The sequence below is a fragment of the Hypomesus nipponensis genome, chromosome 7, assembly GCF_054491055.1.
Source record: "Hypomesus nipponensis isolate SF chromosome 7, ASM5449105v1, whole genome shotgun sequence".
Taxonomy (NCBI): Eukaryota; Metazoa; Chordata; class Actinopteri; order Osmeriformes; family Osmeridae; genus Hypomesus; species Hypomesus nipponensis.
In genome coordinates, this window is record NC_140367.1 from 10,767,976 (window position 1) to 10,783,291 (window position 15,316).

A 15,316-nucleotide genomic window follows, 5' to 3' on the forward strand; every position below is an offset into this window, starting at 1 on the left:
CCCACCCCCCAGCACCAGCACCAGCCCGCCTCCCCTCCACCCAGAGGAGCCCCTGAGACTGCAGACAGACCCTGCGGAGGGGCCGCTGACATCAGTCATAGCGTGTGGATCGGCCGGTCACTACCTGGCCCTTGTCCCTCCATCGCCCTGCCTGCCCCACCACCGCTGAGCGGGCGTAGAGAAAACGTTGTCTGGGTCTACACCCAGCGTCCATCAGTCTGCCTGTGTGGGGGGGGGGGGGGGTCACAGCCCTGTGTGTGTGTGTGTGTGTGTATAGCGCACTCCAAAGGTGAGGTGGGCTGGCAATAGCAGGAAAGGGTGAGATGGCGTCAACCTGAAGTGTGTGGGTGTGTATCTGTTTGTGTCTGTGTGCGTGTATGTGTGTGTGTTGCATGGAAACAATGAGCGACAAAGCATTGATTAACCCTCATGGTGGTTTCAGCTTAACTTAGTAACAAAGGCGAAAAGGATGCCTTGGGTTCAGATCTGTAAACACACGTCTAACTGTGTGTGTACAGCCCTTTTCCCAGAGAAAGTGTATGCGTGTGCGTGTCTGTGTGTGAGTGTGTGTGTGTGTGTGCGTGCTGCTCGTCCGTTGAACCCTATCAGGAGCGACATCTGCTTCAGCGGTGAATTATCGTGTCACAGCTGCTAGCACGATGCAGACATCCCAGATAACCACACCAGTGAAGCCAGCTAGTCCAGGAGAAAGTAGTATGTTGCTAAGCTGGACCCCGGGAAGTGAGAAAAGAGTGAAATGCTAAGCATCGTGTGACCTCAGTTCCTAGCAAGCTTCCCCTGGTTGGAGTGTGTGCGTGCGAGCGTGTGTGGGGGGGGTGTGAGGAAGGGAAAGGGAGGGATGGATAGATTGCGGGGACGAGGGGATGGGGAGGAGGGAGGGAGGGATGGCGGGGGGGGGGGGGGGGATGAAGTGAGCCAGATAGGGGAATGAAAGGATGATGAGTTTTCCTTCTTGGTCATTACCCCCCCCCCCCCCCACACACACACTCACACCCCCGAGTGGTGGTGTTCAGACAGCTCCTCTCTCCGCGCAGGACATTATAAATAATGAGTCTTGTCCTGAGTGTGTGTGTGTGTGTGTGTGTGTGTGTGTTTACTGTGTGTTCCCTGTGTGCGTGTGATTATGGGATGAGACAAACAGCATGACACCATCTTGCAACCCTTGTGCAGGCGTGGGTGTATCTGTTAGAGTGTGTGTGTGTGTGTGTGTGAGAGAGCTTGTAAAAGTGTGTGTGTGTGTGTGTAATTACAGAGTGTTTATAGGTCCAGCGCTGTCCTCTGTGTTTCACACGCAGTCATTTAGAGCCGTCTGGAGAATGTAATGGATGACTCTGGCTGTGTGAGGGTGTCCTTGACCAGGTGTTCAGATCTTCCAGTGACACTCTCTCTCTCTCTCTCTCTGGCTCTCTCTGTCCCTCTGTGTCTCTCTTCCTCACATTATTCTCATCTTTCCTCTTTTCTTTCTTCTCTTTCTCTCACCCTACTTTCCTTTCTTTCTTTCTTTCTTTCCCCTCTCTCTCTCTCTCTCTCTCTCTCTTCTCTCTCTCTCTCTCTCTCTCTCTCTCTCTCTCTCTCCCCCCCCCCCCCCTCTCTCTCTCTTCCCCTGTCCTCTTTCTCTCTTCTCTTCTCTCCGGTCCACTCTCTTCTCTTCCATACATTCTTTCATCTCTCTCTGTTTCTGTCTCATTTCCTCCTCCATTTGTAACTTTTCCGTCACTCGCCCGTATTGCTTTCTGTGTCCCATGTGGCCCATTCCACCTTCCCACCTTCTTCTTCTTCTTCTCCTCCTCCTGCTCTTCCTCCCTCCTCCTCCCTCCCTCCTTCCTCCCCTCTCCTCCCCTCCTCCGCCTTCTGTTCTTCATGTTGTCGCAGTGTTGCTGACCCTGACAGGGGATTTGTGGTCTGTTGTAAGTTATAGGTTGGACTGTCTTTCCTCTAGGGACTGGTTTAGGAAACAGTGTGTGTGTGTTGGTGTGTGTGTGTGTTTGTATGTGTGACACGTATGCTTTGTATAGAACATGTGTGATGGAGTGTGTGTCTGTGTGTGCTCATGTGATGCGATGCATGTTGGCACAGTTGAACAACTGTCGTGTCCGTGTAGTGACAAGATCTCCTCAGGGGACTTGTGTGTGTATGTGTTTGTCCCATCTAAGAATATCTATACAGTAACAATATACATCACCCAGAGAGGTGACTTTGAGGGCGGGCTGGGCCCATGGCGGAGAGGTCAGCGTTCCCCCTCAGAGCTGAGCTTCTGGCTGGTGCAGAGGGTCAGAGCCACGTGCTGGAGAGGGGAGCAGGTGTTTCCGGAGGGTCTGAAGAGATCCTGGGGCGCTCTGCCCACAGAGCTGGGACCTCGGAGGGCAGGGGAGGAAGGGGGAGGGAGGAATTGAAGTGTTAAGCCAGGGAAAGAGGACAAGATTAAGCCAAGTTTTGCAACACAATGCCAGGCTGGTGTCTTCCAGTTAAGGCAAAGTTCTTGTCGGGTTAAAAGCCTATTTGTCTGTGTGTGTGTGTTTATATCAGCGTGTTGTTCTTTTTGTATGAAACTCCTGGACAGAATTGTTCCCATTGTCACAGGGTCAGCTCTTTGCTGCATGCCTATAATTTGTTTCTCTCTCTCTCTCTCTCTCTCTCTCTCTCTCTCTCTCTCTCTCTCTCTGTCTCTCTCTCTCTCTCTCTCTCTCTCTCTCTCTCTCTATGCCCCAGTGCCCTTGGATATAACCTCCTCACTGTCAATCTCCGAACTAATATAGACAGACCCGGAATGAGACAGGACCAGACAGGGCCAGAGTACAGAGAGGAAGAGGATGGATGGAAGGACTCACAAAAGGAGGAGAGAGAGAGAGAGAGAGAGAGAGATTGGAGAGGGAGAGTGGACGGTTGGAGGTAATGACTTGAGGATGATAAGCTTTGAGGGATGGTGCGACCGGGGGACCGTGCCGAGCGGGGACCGCCCCCCCCCCCCTCGTCCCCCTCCTCCTCCCCCTCCCCTCCTCCTCCCCCAGCCCTACTCCAGGAGCCTGTCCATCTTACTGAGGGAGGGAGAGGAGAGGACGTAGGGATCATTTCCCTCTCAAACGACCCAAACCCAGGTTGATGGAAAATACGAAAAAAGAAAAAGAAGAAACGGGTAGCGTCTTTTGAGGAGCTGGACTGTAATCGTGATGGAAGTTCAGTCCCACCCACCAAACAACCGACCCCCCAGCCCCAGCCTCCTCTTCCCTTGAAGACTCTCTCACAGTATTACCCTGCTTGTATGAGGGACGGGCTGCAAAAACAAAACAAACAACAGAAAAATATAGACTCTTTAACACAGCCAGTCAGGGCAGAGTGAGGGGGTTTGGTTGCTAAAATGGGCCAGAGTTCAACTCCATCCAAGGAGTTTGTTTTTGCCTGTGCCCGTGTGGAGTGGGCTATTTTTCAGGGAGCGGGGCAGGACGCGAGAGGGCAACGGAGTGTAATCAAGAAAGATGAAGAAAAAGCCGACTCCTCTGAGGGCGCGGTGAACCACACAGACGCTCTCTCTCTCTCTCTCTCTCTCTCTCGCGCCCGCTGTGGCGTCAACGAGCGGTTCCCATGGCAACCCCACTCTCTCGTCCTTTGCCCGTGGATGGAGATACGTGCGATATCGAGGGAGAGAGGGAGGCGGATGGTGATGGAGAGGGAGCAAGACGGAAATGGAGACGGGCTGAAGACATGGAAGGAGGACGGGGAAGAGAAAAAGAGAACCAACCAACCAGGAATGATAGACAGGGAGAGAGAGAGAGAGAGAGAGAGAGAGAGAGAGAGAGAGAGAGAGAGAGAGAGAGAGAGAGAGAGAGAGAGAGAGAGAGAAAGAAAGGAGGACAGACGGAGAGAGGGAAGGTGAGAGGATGACCATGATATGGTAACGACCCCAGAATAGAGAAACGAAAAACTCTTGACCTGCGCGCTTATTATGGGGCGCAGTCTTCATGGACCACTTATCCGTGAAACTGAACATGGGGTCACGGTCGATAAACACACAGGGAGCGTTGAAAACATCACTTCCAAACCAAAGAGAGGAGCAGGGAGTAGCAAGAAGGAGGGAGAGAGGGAGCAAGGACGTGCACAAGCGAGGTAAAGACAAAGAAAGTTGGAGATAGAGAGAGAGAGAGAGAGAGAGAGAGAGAGAGAGAGAGAGAGAGAGAGAGAGAGAGAGAGAGAGAGAGAGAGAGAGAGAGAGAGAGAGAGAGAGAGAGAGGGGGGTTGCAGGTGGCTGGCTTGATGACTTGTAAACAACTTAGCCGTCGAGCGTGTTGTGGAGAGAGACAGAGAGAGAGAGAGAGAGAGAGAGAGAGAGAGAGAGAGAGAGAGAGAGGGAGAGAGGGAGAGAGAGAGAGACACTGAGAGAGAGAGAGAGAGAGAGAGAGAGAGAGAGAGAGAGAGAGAGAGAGAGAGAGAGAGAGAGAGAGAGAGAGAGAGAAAGAGAGAGAGAGAGAGAGAGAGAGAGAGAGAGAGGGGACCGCATAACTTTGTTCCGTCCCATTGGGCGTTGTAATCGCCCGCTGGCGCCTCGCTGTCCTAGATGCTGTTTCTCATCTGTGAATGTTTTCTCTGCCCCTGACTCTGTCCTCTTACCCCCCCCCTCCACCTCACCCCCACCCTCCACCAACCTCACACACACACCTCCACCTTCTCCTCCCCTCACGACCCACCCCCACCTCACACACACCTCCGCCGTGTCCGCACCCCCCAACCCCGCGCCTACCACCACCACACACACCTCTACAGTCCCTCCCCATCCCCTCACCCCACACCCCCAAACCCCGCCCTCCACCCACCCACTTAGCATTATTTTGGATGATTACAAAGAAATTACATCATATATGTTTAATTTCTTACGTTAAACTTGCAAACTCCATAAGAACACATTTCTGAAGACACGTCAGAAAATTTTCAAAAAATCGGCACCACGAGTGTGAATACAGAAAGCGAGCAGCAGTATAAAGTTCAGTCAGTGATTCTAGCTTCAAAAGGTATTACAGCAATTTAAACGTATTCAAGCTGGGACATGTGAAATTATATAAGATGCTGGCGATGTCAGAGGGCCAGATGGTAATGGAAGTGGGCCGGAATTTTGGACCATCCCAACCCCGTCGGCCCACCGAAGATACTCCAGGCGGTATCCCCGATGGCCCTTCCGCCCCTGTCTGAGGCCCTGCCACAGGGGCCACGCTCGCCAAACAAAGTCCCCCCGCTCCCCGGTCCACATCCTCTCACCTTGGACTCTCCTCGGAGGCCACGCCGGCGCTCGCTCATCACCGCGCGCTAATTGCTTTTCCCCGGAGGTCGTCTTGGAACCGTCTCCCGTCGGGAGGGACAAGGGCTGGGGATGTGTGTGTGTGTGGGGGGAGCGGCGGCGGGGGGGGGGGGTTCCATCAACTCCCCCCTCCCACTATGGGTTACATGGACCTTCTCAATCTGGAGGGGGTGGGGTGGGGGGGTGAAGACATACTTTGCCCCTAGCACACTAACAACATCCAATCATCTGCTGAGATAGACAGCTCTGGCTAAAAAGAGGCTTTGTTCTTTTCGGTCTGTGTACTACGAGACACAATCTCCCTCCCCCCTCTCCCCCGGTCTGGGTAAACAGGATGAGGCTGCCATGGCTACGCTCCTCTCGCTCCAGGGTCAGAAGAAACATCTGTTCGTCCTGATGCAGCCAAGCCCCCTTCAGCCCTGCTGCTTCCCTGAGAACCTTGATCCACATCCTCCTCTCTCTCTCTCTCTCTCTCTCTCTCTCTCTCTCTCTCTCTCTCTCTCTCTCTCTCCACAAGGAGACACTCGCTGAGTAGAGAGACATGTAACAACCACCACCACACTCCACATCACCATGGTCTCAAAACACCAAAACAGCGCAAGCTCAGGGCCTCCCCACACCGCGCATCCCATAACAGTATTGTTTGTCAGCAACCCACGGAGGATTTCCCGCCGTGCCAAAAATCTGCTCCAAGGCGGAGAGGGTGAATCGGCAAGAGACTGCTCGAAATGGCGACGTTTGCTCTCTCTGCCCCTGTGCTGAACGCCCTACTGAACATCACCGTCACTGTCGTGTGCAGTCCAGCGCCAGTCAGCTCGGTGTCACGGCCACACTCGGAAGTGGAATGGTGAGACCGGGAACTGAGGTGTGAACGAGGATGACAGGGGCTCTTGCGAAATCAAATACTTGTTGCTGGGGGTGCTTTTCTCTTTCGGCTTTCTTGACGTGTCTAGCGAGACGCGAGGATTGGGAGTGATTCAACCTTGCCCCTGTGGATGTGCAGAGGAACGAGGGGTTGTTTGCGTCAGAGAGGAAGAGGAGGGAGAGAGGGAGGAGGATGAGGATGAGCGAGAGAGATACAATGAAATGAGATAGAAAAAGAGTAGGAGAAAGAAAGAAAGGAAAAGAAACGAGCTGAAGAGAAAGCGATAAAGCTAGAAAGCGAGAGCTCGCGTCGGTTTCAGCAGGTTTGGTGTTAATGCGCGTGGCTAAATAAAGCAGCAGGTGGGAGTGGAGATGAGACAAGCACACAATTAGCCCGTCGGTCTGAAATAGATCAAATGACTCACCAAAACAAGACGCAACACTCTGGTAACCATAGATCTTTAAACAACAGCTCGGAGAACAGATTTGCACAACACTGCAAGAGACCAGTCAGCCAGTCTAACCCCCCGATCAATAAATCTATTAGTGATCGCTCGTCTTTAGTAATTAGTTATTGACCGGTTCGTTAAGAGGACACAAAAGTCTGTATGATGTAATGTCTCTGTCAACTCCATCCATCTTGCTCCCTTTACAAGGTGAGGGCACCGTAGCACAACGGCGGGTTACTGTAGCAGCCATCGCCCTCCTCTGTTCCTCCTCTGTTCCTCTTCTGTTCCTCCTCTGTTCCTCCTCTGTTCCTCCTCTGTTCCTCCTCTGTTCCTCCTCTGTTCCTCCTCTCTCAGACCCCCCACCCCTCCTGGCAGTTAGGAGAGATGGGGAGAGAAGGGAGAACAGCCAATCTTGCCGGTCCATTACTCTCAACACCAGCGAGTCCACACACTCCACTTTGTGTGGGTTCTCTGTAGTGGTGTCTGATCCAGAACAGCCTGTGTTGAAACAGCAGGAGGGCGTCTGGGACAGACACCTCTGGTCTACACCGTCTGGCTGCCTGTCTGGCTGCCTGTCTACCTGCCTGCCTGCCTGTCTGTCTGCTTGCCTGTCTCACCTCTCTGTAGATCTGTATATATCGGGTCAGATGGTGTAGCGGTGTAGGGAATCAAGCTATTAATCAGAAGGTTGCCGGTTTGATTACTGGCCATGCCAAATGCCGTTGTGTCCTTGGGCAAGGCACTTCACCCTACTTGCCTCGGGGGAATGTCCCTGTACTTACTGTAAGTCACTCTGGATAAGAGCGTCTGCTAAATGACTAAACGTAAATGTAAATATCTGGACTAAAATGTCAGCCTTTTGGACACTGGCCATTCATTTGATACTTTATCTGGACAAAATGTCAGCCTTCTGGACTTCAATGTCAGTCTTCTGTTTTCAATTTAAGAGGCCATTTCAAGTTGAACCCTTCTGTTCTTCACTTTCCTTTGAGTAAGATCCGCCAATATGGATTTTTCTATATAGTGAAAATTTGGAAGAAGCTACAAAAATCTTCTTCTCTTGAACCGTAGGTTCAATCAACTTGAAATATATTTCACGTGTCGAATTGACGTCTTTCTATTTCTCATTTAGAAAAAATGGATACAATACGAAATGGCTGAAAGGGGTGTATTTATGTCTCATGAAAATATTAATAAGGATTTTTTATTTACCAGACATAGAAGTTGAACATTAAACATTGAAATGAAATACTACCAACACAAGCAATTGTACACACATAAAATGTATTATACAATACAAATAATAATACAGTTAACAACAACAATAACACAGTTCTCTCTCTTTGTTCCGCTCTCCCTTGAGCCTTCTCAGTGAGTGACGTTGTAATGCAGTGTCAACCTGTTCACCCACTTAAATCTAACCAGAGACATCTGCCAGGAGAGAGACTGTGCGTGTGTGTGTGTTTTGTGCGTGTAGCCCAAGTGTACGTGTGTGTGAGACAGACTTGAAGAGGAGACCGCCACATTTAAGGTTTCCCACGCATTGCTTTTAACCTCATTCTCACTCTCTATCTCTCTTTCTTGCTCTGCACCTGTCTCTCTGTCTCTCTCTTTATCGCTTGCCTCTCTTTTTCTCTTTCTCCTCTTCACTCATCCCCCCCCCCCCCCCAGCCCCAAGCCCTCCCCGCTCCTCTCTCCCCCACCGGAATGTCATTCATTATCTCTGAGGTCACATTTGAACGAAGAATCAGCCCTCAAAGACGAGGCGATGCATGCATATTAACACTCGGACGCAAAAGACTGCACCCCACCCCACCCCCCCTTCGACCGCTTACATCCCACCCCCACGCTCCAAAAATGTCCCCTCGATCACGACCCATCGCGCTGACGATGCGCTGTCACACTGTGACGCGTCGCGCCGGACGTGAGAGCTCGCTTGGTGTCCTTTCCTGGAGCGTGCTGTCGGACTAGCGACGCCTGCCTCGGCACTTCCCTGACGTTTCAGCATCGCCGGGATGACTGGACCAGGAGATGAACACGCAGACACACTCACGCACAGATGGACAGACGCATATGCGTGCCCTCACTCACTCCCTCACACACACACACACACACACACACTCTCTCACACACACACATACACACACGCACACTCACGCTCTGTCACACGCACACACACATCTGGTAGACTCATCAGTCAACATTACTGTCCAGCCCTGTTGATCCTTTGACCTGACAGACGGCTCCTCAATCCTGTCTCTTTCTTTTCTTCTCTCTCTCTCTCTCTCTCTCTCTCTCTCTCTCTCTCTCTCTCTCTCTCTCTCTCTCTCTCTCTCTCTCTCTCTCTCTCTCTCTCCCTTTATCTCCCACTTACTGTAATACCGCAGTCAGTCACTTTTTCTCATCAGTGTCTCTCCCTCTCTGCTCCCTCCCTTCTCTTTTATGCTTACACAGCTTTACAGTCACACTACTGGAAAACTGTCTTCTGGGAATTTTTGATCGGGCGTGTGCGATAGCTATAACGAGGCCGGCCGACAACGACGCCAAGGCAACACACCACACACACACATACACTTGCGCACACACACCAAAGCCCCAGACCGGCCTTGTCTGGCCTCGTCAACCCTGCTGTGGAGATTAAGCCCTCGACCCAAACATAAAGCCTGCTTACACAAGAGCAAGTTACTGTCCGATCAGTGGCGTCTGGCGCATGGTCCAGGCCAAGCCTCTCTGCAAATGAATCACTCTGGCCAGGACACAGCTTGAGTGTGCGTCTGTGTGTGTGTACGTGTGGACGGTTTGGGGCATTCTTGTAGGGTGAGGGAGAGGGCAGGTGTGTGTGGGCTTGGTTGCAGATTGAGTGATTGAGCGTTCAGATGTGTGTGTGTGTGTGTGTGGGAAACCGAAGCTGACAGGGGTGATGGAGTCCTGTCTGTCCCTCCCTGTGTCCTCCCCTGACCTCACTGGTCCTCTCTGATGAATAGAACGCCCTCTGGAGAGATTAAAACAGCTCATGGATAGTAGATGTCTGAAGGGGAGAGGGAGATAGATAGATATAGAGGGAGGGAGGGAATAAAGAGGGAGAGAGAGTGGGGAATCATTTTGAATGATTTCGATATTAAAAAAGTTACAGAAGTGCAGGCAGAGGATTGGCAGTCCTGCCTTTATCCCTCCCTCCCTTCCTCCAACTTAATATCCAAATCATTCAACATGACCCCCCCCCTCGCCCTCTCCGCCTCCCTCTCTCTCTCTCTCTCTCTCTCTCTCTCTCTCTCTCTCTCTCTCTCTCTCTCTCTCTCTCTCTTTCTAACTCTGTGTGTGTTTGGGTTCAGCCTCAGGTCAGGTATCAGAGTCTGACAGATCGGAGAGCAGCCCCTTTGAGCTCAAACAACATCCTTCCTGAGCAGCAGGGGGGGGGGGGGGGGGGGCATCCGTCTTGACCAATGCTGTCGCAGGTCACCCCATCCCCTTCCACCCCGCCACACACACCACCCCTCCCCCTCGCCCCGACACATTCTCGGTGACGGAGGCACCGGAGTTGACCCCCTCAGATGGACTCCCCTGCACCCGTGGGCCCCTCACTTGACAAGACCCAGGCCCAGGCCCAGGCCCAGGCCCAGGCCCAGACCCAGGCCCAGACCCAGGCCCAGGCCCAGACCCAGGCCCAGACCCAGGCCCAGGCCCAGGCCCAGGCCCAGACCCAGGCCCAGACCCAGGCCCAGACCCATACCCAGACCCAGACCCAGGCCCAGGCCCAGGCCCAGGCCCAGTGGGTCTCTGGTGGCAGAGGAAAGTGCCTCGTTTCTCTCCCTCTCTTTTCTCTTTTCTCTTTTCTCTCTTCTCTCTCTCTCTCTCTCTCTCTCTCTCTCTCTTTCGTTGTCTCTCTCTCTCCTCTCCTTCTCCTTTCTCTCTCCTCTTTTTTCTCTGTTTCTTTCGCTGTCTTTTCTTTCTCAATCTCTCTCTCTCTCTCTCTCTGTCTCTCTCTCTCTCTCTCTTCTCTTTCCCTATCCTCCTCTCCCTCAGCCTGTAGAGGTTAATCATCATTCATCAGACACTCGTCTGTGTTTAATTAATCCTGTCTGCTCACAAGGGAGATACAAAGACGAAAGCCAAACTAATACTGCGCCCACTCCATGCTCTGGGGACAGTGAATGTGTGTGAGTGTGAAAGGGGGGCTATGCATGCATGTGCTAGGGACTGAAGTGTGTTTGCGCTTGTTAGCGTATGTGTGTGTGTGTGTGACCTTATCCTTACCCCAGTCCTTCATGATAAGAACATTTCTGTCTTGAAGAACAATAAAGCTCTTGGGGAAATAATTATGCACAAATCACCATTGCCTTCATGGCCACGTGCACCACATGTAAAGGACCTTTTGAATAATTCATTGAATTAATGTTATTTGCACTCTTAACTGTCGCCATATGGAAAAAGCTGAACACAACATTCCTCAAGCAGAACCACATCCTGGGCCCTAAGCTCACTTCATAGACTCAGACCACCTGAGTTTGGCTCCGCAGTGGAAATAGGAAGCCGTGATCGTTGCCATAATAATCGCAATCACAATCGCTCAACTACTGGTGTTTTTTTCCTCGTTGTGCAGGTCACACTGCACTGAATACCTTCACACATGCTGATGGCATACCCGGACACAGTTACCCATCATGCACCAGACCACAGAGGTCACTGCCATGGCAACATTATTTTCCCACTATAGCTTAGGACGCATGCAAGCACACACAAAGACGCACACACACACATCCACGCTAGGCGAAAGGCACACGCAAACACACCCATGGAAGGTAATTGCCTGATAGACGTTAAAGCATTTTCCCCGACACCTCCTTTTTTGGGGCGCCCAGATGGTATCTGAACGGTTATCGCAGCAGAACTGGATAGCACAGGACAGGAGACCCAGCCCGTATTTAGATATACAACAGTGCAGCCGAGGGACAGAGATGAAGAGGAAGGGGGCAGAACCCGAGGGGGCCAGAGAGACAAAACGATGGACAAGGGGAATTTTCTTTGTCTCCACACCGCCGTCTCTTCCTCCAAGGGAAGGAGGAGAAGTAAAGGAACAGAACCAAATCCTAAGAAGACTGTCGCTTTGGTGGGCGGGTGAGTTGTGATAAGGTTTAGAGAAGTGGAGGTGCGTGCGTGTTTAGCATTCCTTCCGCGGGTCCTCATCGACCGAGGCCAGTAAATATCAGAGCTGACAAGACCCACCTGTCACATTGCCTGGGGAGAAATCAGCTGGACCTCATCTGTTGCTGCCACACACACGCAAGCATGCTGGCATACGCGCAGCGCAGACACAGCCACACACACCCAGCCCACACACACACAAACTGACAATCACCAAAACACACACATAAACGCGCACGCATGCATTCATATACTTGTCTCACTCTCAAACACAAACAGGCATTTAATTCACAGCCCTGTATGACATCGAAAGAACACACTGTGCAGGGCACACAGAAATGTGTAGATCACAATTACACGTGCCTGACTTCAATGTCGTTTTCAACACTGTGAGCATGATTATGCGCACTGTGTCTCAGTAGAATCTGAGGGGTAGTTCGTATAAGTGCAGATAGGGTCTGTGTTTCTGTCTTCCAGTCTTAAATGATCATAAACTTGGTCACCCTGGAGAAATTGACCACAAATACATGTTAGTTCTCGTTGTTTTATAAGCGAGAAAGAGATGGAGAAGTATGGGGAGCGAAAGAGAGAGAGAGCGACAAAATGTCTTGCTACAGTTTTAACTTTTGGTCTGTCTTGTTTCAAACTTGGTTTGGGTGACTTCCTGTTTCTTCCTCTCCACTTCCTGTGTCAACCCAGGGCTGAGGTGAGAAAGATGCCCATAGCAACCACCACAGTGAACCTTCCAATAACTGGTCAGAAAGATGGACAGATTAACATTGTAGCTGACTTCTGAGCAGACACACACACAAGCATGCATGCTAGTCATGTGTAGGATTACACATTACTTGCTGACCCAGTGGGTGTAACAGAATGTCAATTTGATTTAGTGTTGTCAAATTTTGATTTTAGCCTCATGTTCAATTTAAAGGGCAACACATTTTACAGTAAAAGGGCTATACAAATACATATTGATTTGATGCTACATGTGATATGAACGTTTGATTCATAATTTGAACGTTTAATACAAAAAGTTCAATGCCAATGTTTTACTGGATAGTAGCATGTCTTAGTGTGCGTGGGTTTGTGTGTGTGTTAGTAACATGCAGGTCAGGTCTTAATCTTAAAATGTTTTGCTCTCTAAATTGAACCTGAGGCTAAGATGTCTAATATGGTCTAAATATGCACAGTTACACATTGAGTTTGCAGTTAGAGTCTCTCTCTCCCTCGGTGCGGCGGCCTGGGTTCAAATCCAGCCAGGCCCTTAGCAGCATGTCATCCCTCTATGTCTCTCCTCATATTTCCTGTCCACTCCAAAAACACACTGTCTCTATCAGAAATAAATCTCTCACGGCAGAGAGAAATCATCGCGCTTGTTGCTGTCTGGATCAAGATATACACAAATGCACAGGAAGCCCCCAGAACTCAGACACACTAGCCCGAAACACAACCTCAAAGCAAAAATACATGTGGTATTTCTGGGCTTCCTCACTACGCACCCTGTCTCGGTCTAAACTCTACTGTCTCTGATTCTTATCTACAGTCTGGTGAAAATGTTGGTCATAGCACAGTGTTAGCTACGCATGCAAAAAAAAAAACAAATCTGATCTGGAGGGATGTACCAGAAATCCCAACATAGTTCTCCATACGTTCCAGGAGAATTTGATGATCCACTGTGTCGAATGCTGCACTTAGGTCAAGGAGAACCAGGACAGAGATAGAGACTGCGTCAGAAGCTAATAGTAGATCATTGGCTACCTTGGCTAACGCAGTTTCAGTGCTGTGGTGAAGACGGAATGCAGACTGGAGAAGTTCATATAACTGATTTGAGGAAAGGTGTTCAGTGAGCTGTTGTACTACAACTTTTTCTAGAATTTCTGAGAGAAATGGCAGATTTGAAATTGGCCTGTAGAGATCCAGGATCCAGGTTAGTTTTTTTAAGTAGGGGCTTAATAATTGCTTATTTAAAATTGTCAGAGATTTGGCCAGTTACGATACATTAATTAATAATACTAAGTGAAAGGCTTGGTGTCAACCTGCCCCCACCTCTCATATGCTAGAATTACTGGAAGGAGTCTTACGTTCAAATTATGAATCAAACATTCATATCACATGTAGCGTACAAATCAAATGAAAATGTATTTGTACAGACCTTTTTACAAGCAAAGTCACAGAGGGCTTCACATACGCCCATATAACTGCCCCTCAACCAACCTAAACCCTCAATGAAGACAAGGAAAAACTCACTATAGTAGACCAAATGGAAGAAACCTTACAATGTTTGCAATTTGTATTCCTTTTTGAAAATTCCTTTTTGGGGAAACAATAAGAGAAAAAAATCTCAATTGATTTTATATTTTATTGTAAGAGAAATTTACCATGCATCTTACATACATCTTATTTGAAAGTGTAAATCAGATACTTAAATTAGAAATGTCATGTTTAAACCCCTGTTCAAAGTTGAAACGAAACGTTATCTCAGGAATCACGGGGGGCTTCTTGCCAGTTTAGCGCTAGTTAGCTTGGCTTTTTGGATGAGTTTGAGGACAGTTGACAAGAATGATGTTAAATCAGAATAAAACAGTAACACTAGCAGGGTGACAGGGGACCAGTAGAATCAGAGGTGTGGTTGATTTAAGAGTAGATGGGGTTGAGAAAGTCTGTATTTCTCTCTTCCACTCTCAATCTCTCACACGCACGTTCAGTCTGGAGAAATGGACAAGAGACACAACATGCTCAAGCTTATGATTCTGAGAGAAAGACAGAAAAGAGGAGAGTGAGACAAAAAAAGACAGAATGAAAACGTAGTTGTTCTCTCTCACTTGTCCTGCTGTGATGTTGTCTAGGTGAAGCTCTGGGCCAGATGACTCTGGGGACTTCCTGTATCTTCCTCTCCACTTCCTGTAGTAAACTAGGGCTGCTCCTACGACAATCACTGTGCCAGCTAGCACCACGCTCGAGTACAGTAAAATGACTGTCCAGTGAGGGGGAAGATGGAACATTAAACATTAGGACTGTATTGATACTTGTGTTCATACTTCACTAACAATTTACAGATGTCACGATTTGGTGCATGCAGTCAGACACAAAGAATACATCTGAGTCAGTCACAGGCATTTCTACTTCATGAGAACTGATTTTGAGGTCAATCAAATGAAATCAGCAAAAACATTGCACAATTTTCCCTCATCTGTCTGTATTTTCGTGCCGGGAGTTTGAGAAATGCTCATGGACCCCTAGCTGGAGAGAGTGAATGGCAGTTTGTCAATGCTCAAAATGTAAAACAGACTCATTGGACTGAAGATAAGATATAATATACCACGTCCCAAATGTTAGCCTTTTTAACAGTCATGTAGAACAGACTTTAGAAAACAGACAGATTGACACGTGGTTTAGGACTTGGCATTAAACGGAACTGCAGTATGTACCAAACTGTGACTTCTGTGTTGGGTTACACCCCTAGCACACAAACACAATAGTAATGCACAACTTGACTCTACTTGATGACTAGCATGGCAGGTGAGTTTAGGGTCGCGGAGCGAATGTTGAGATAGGA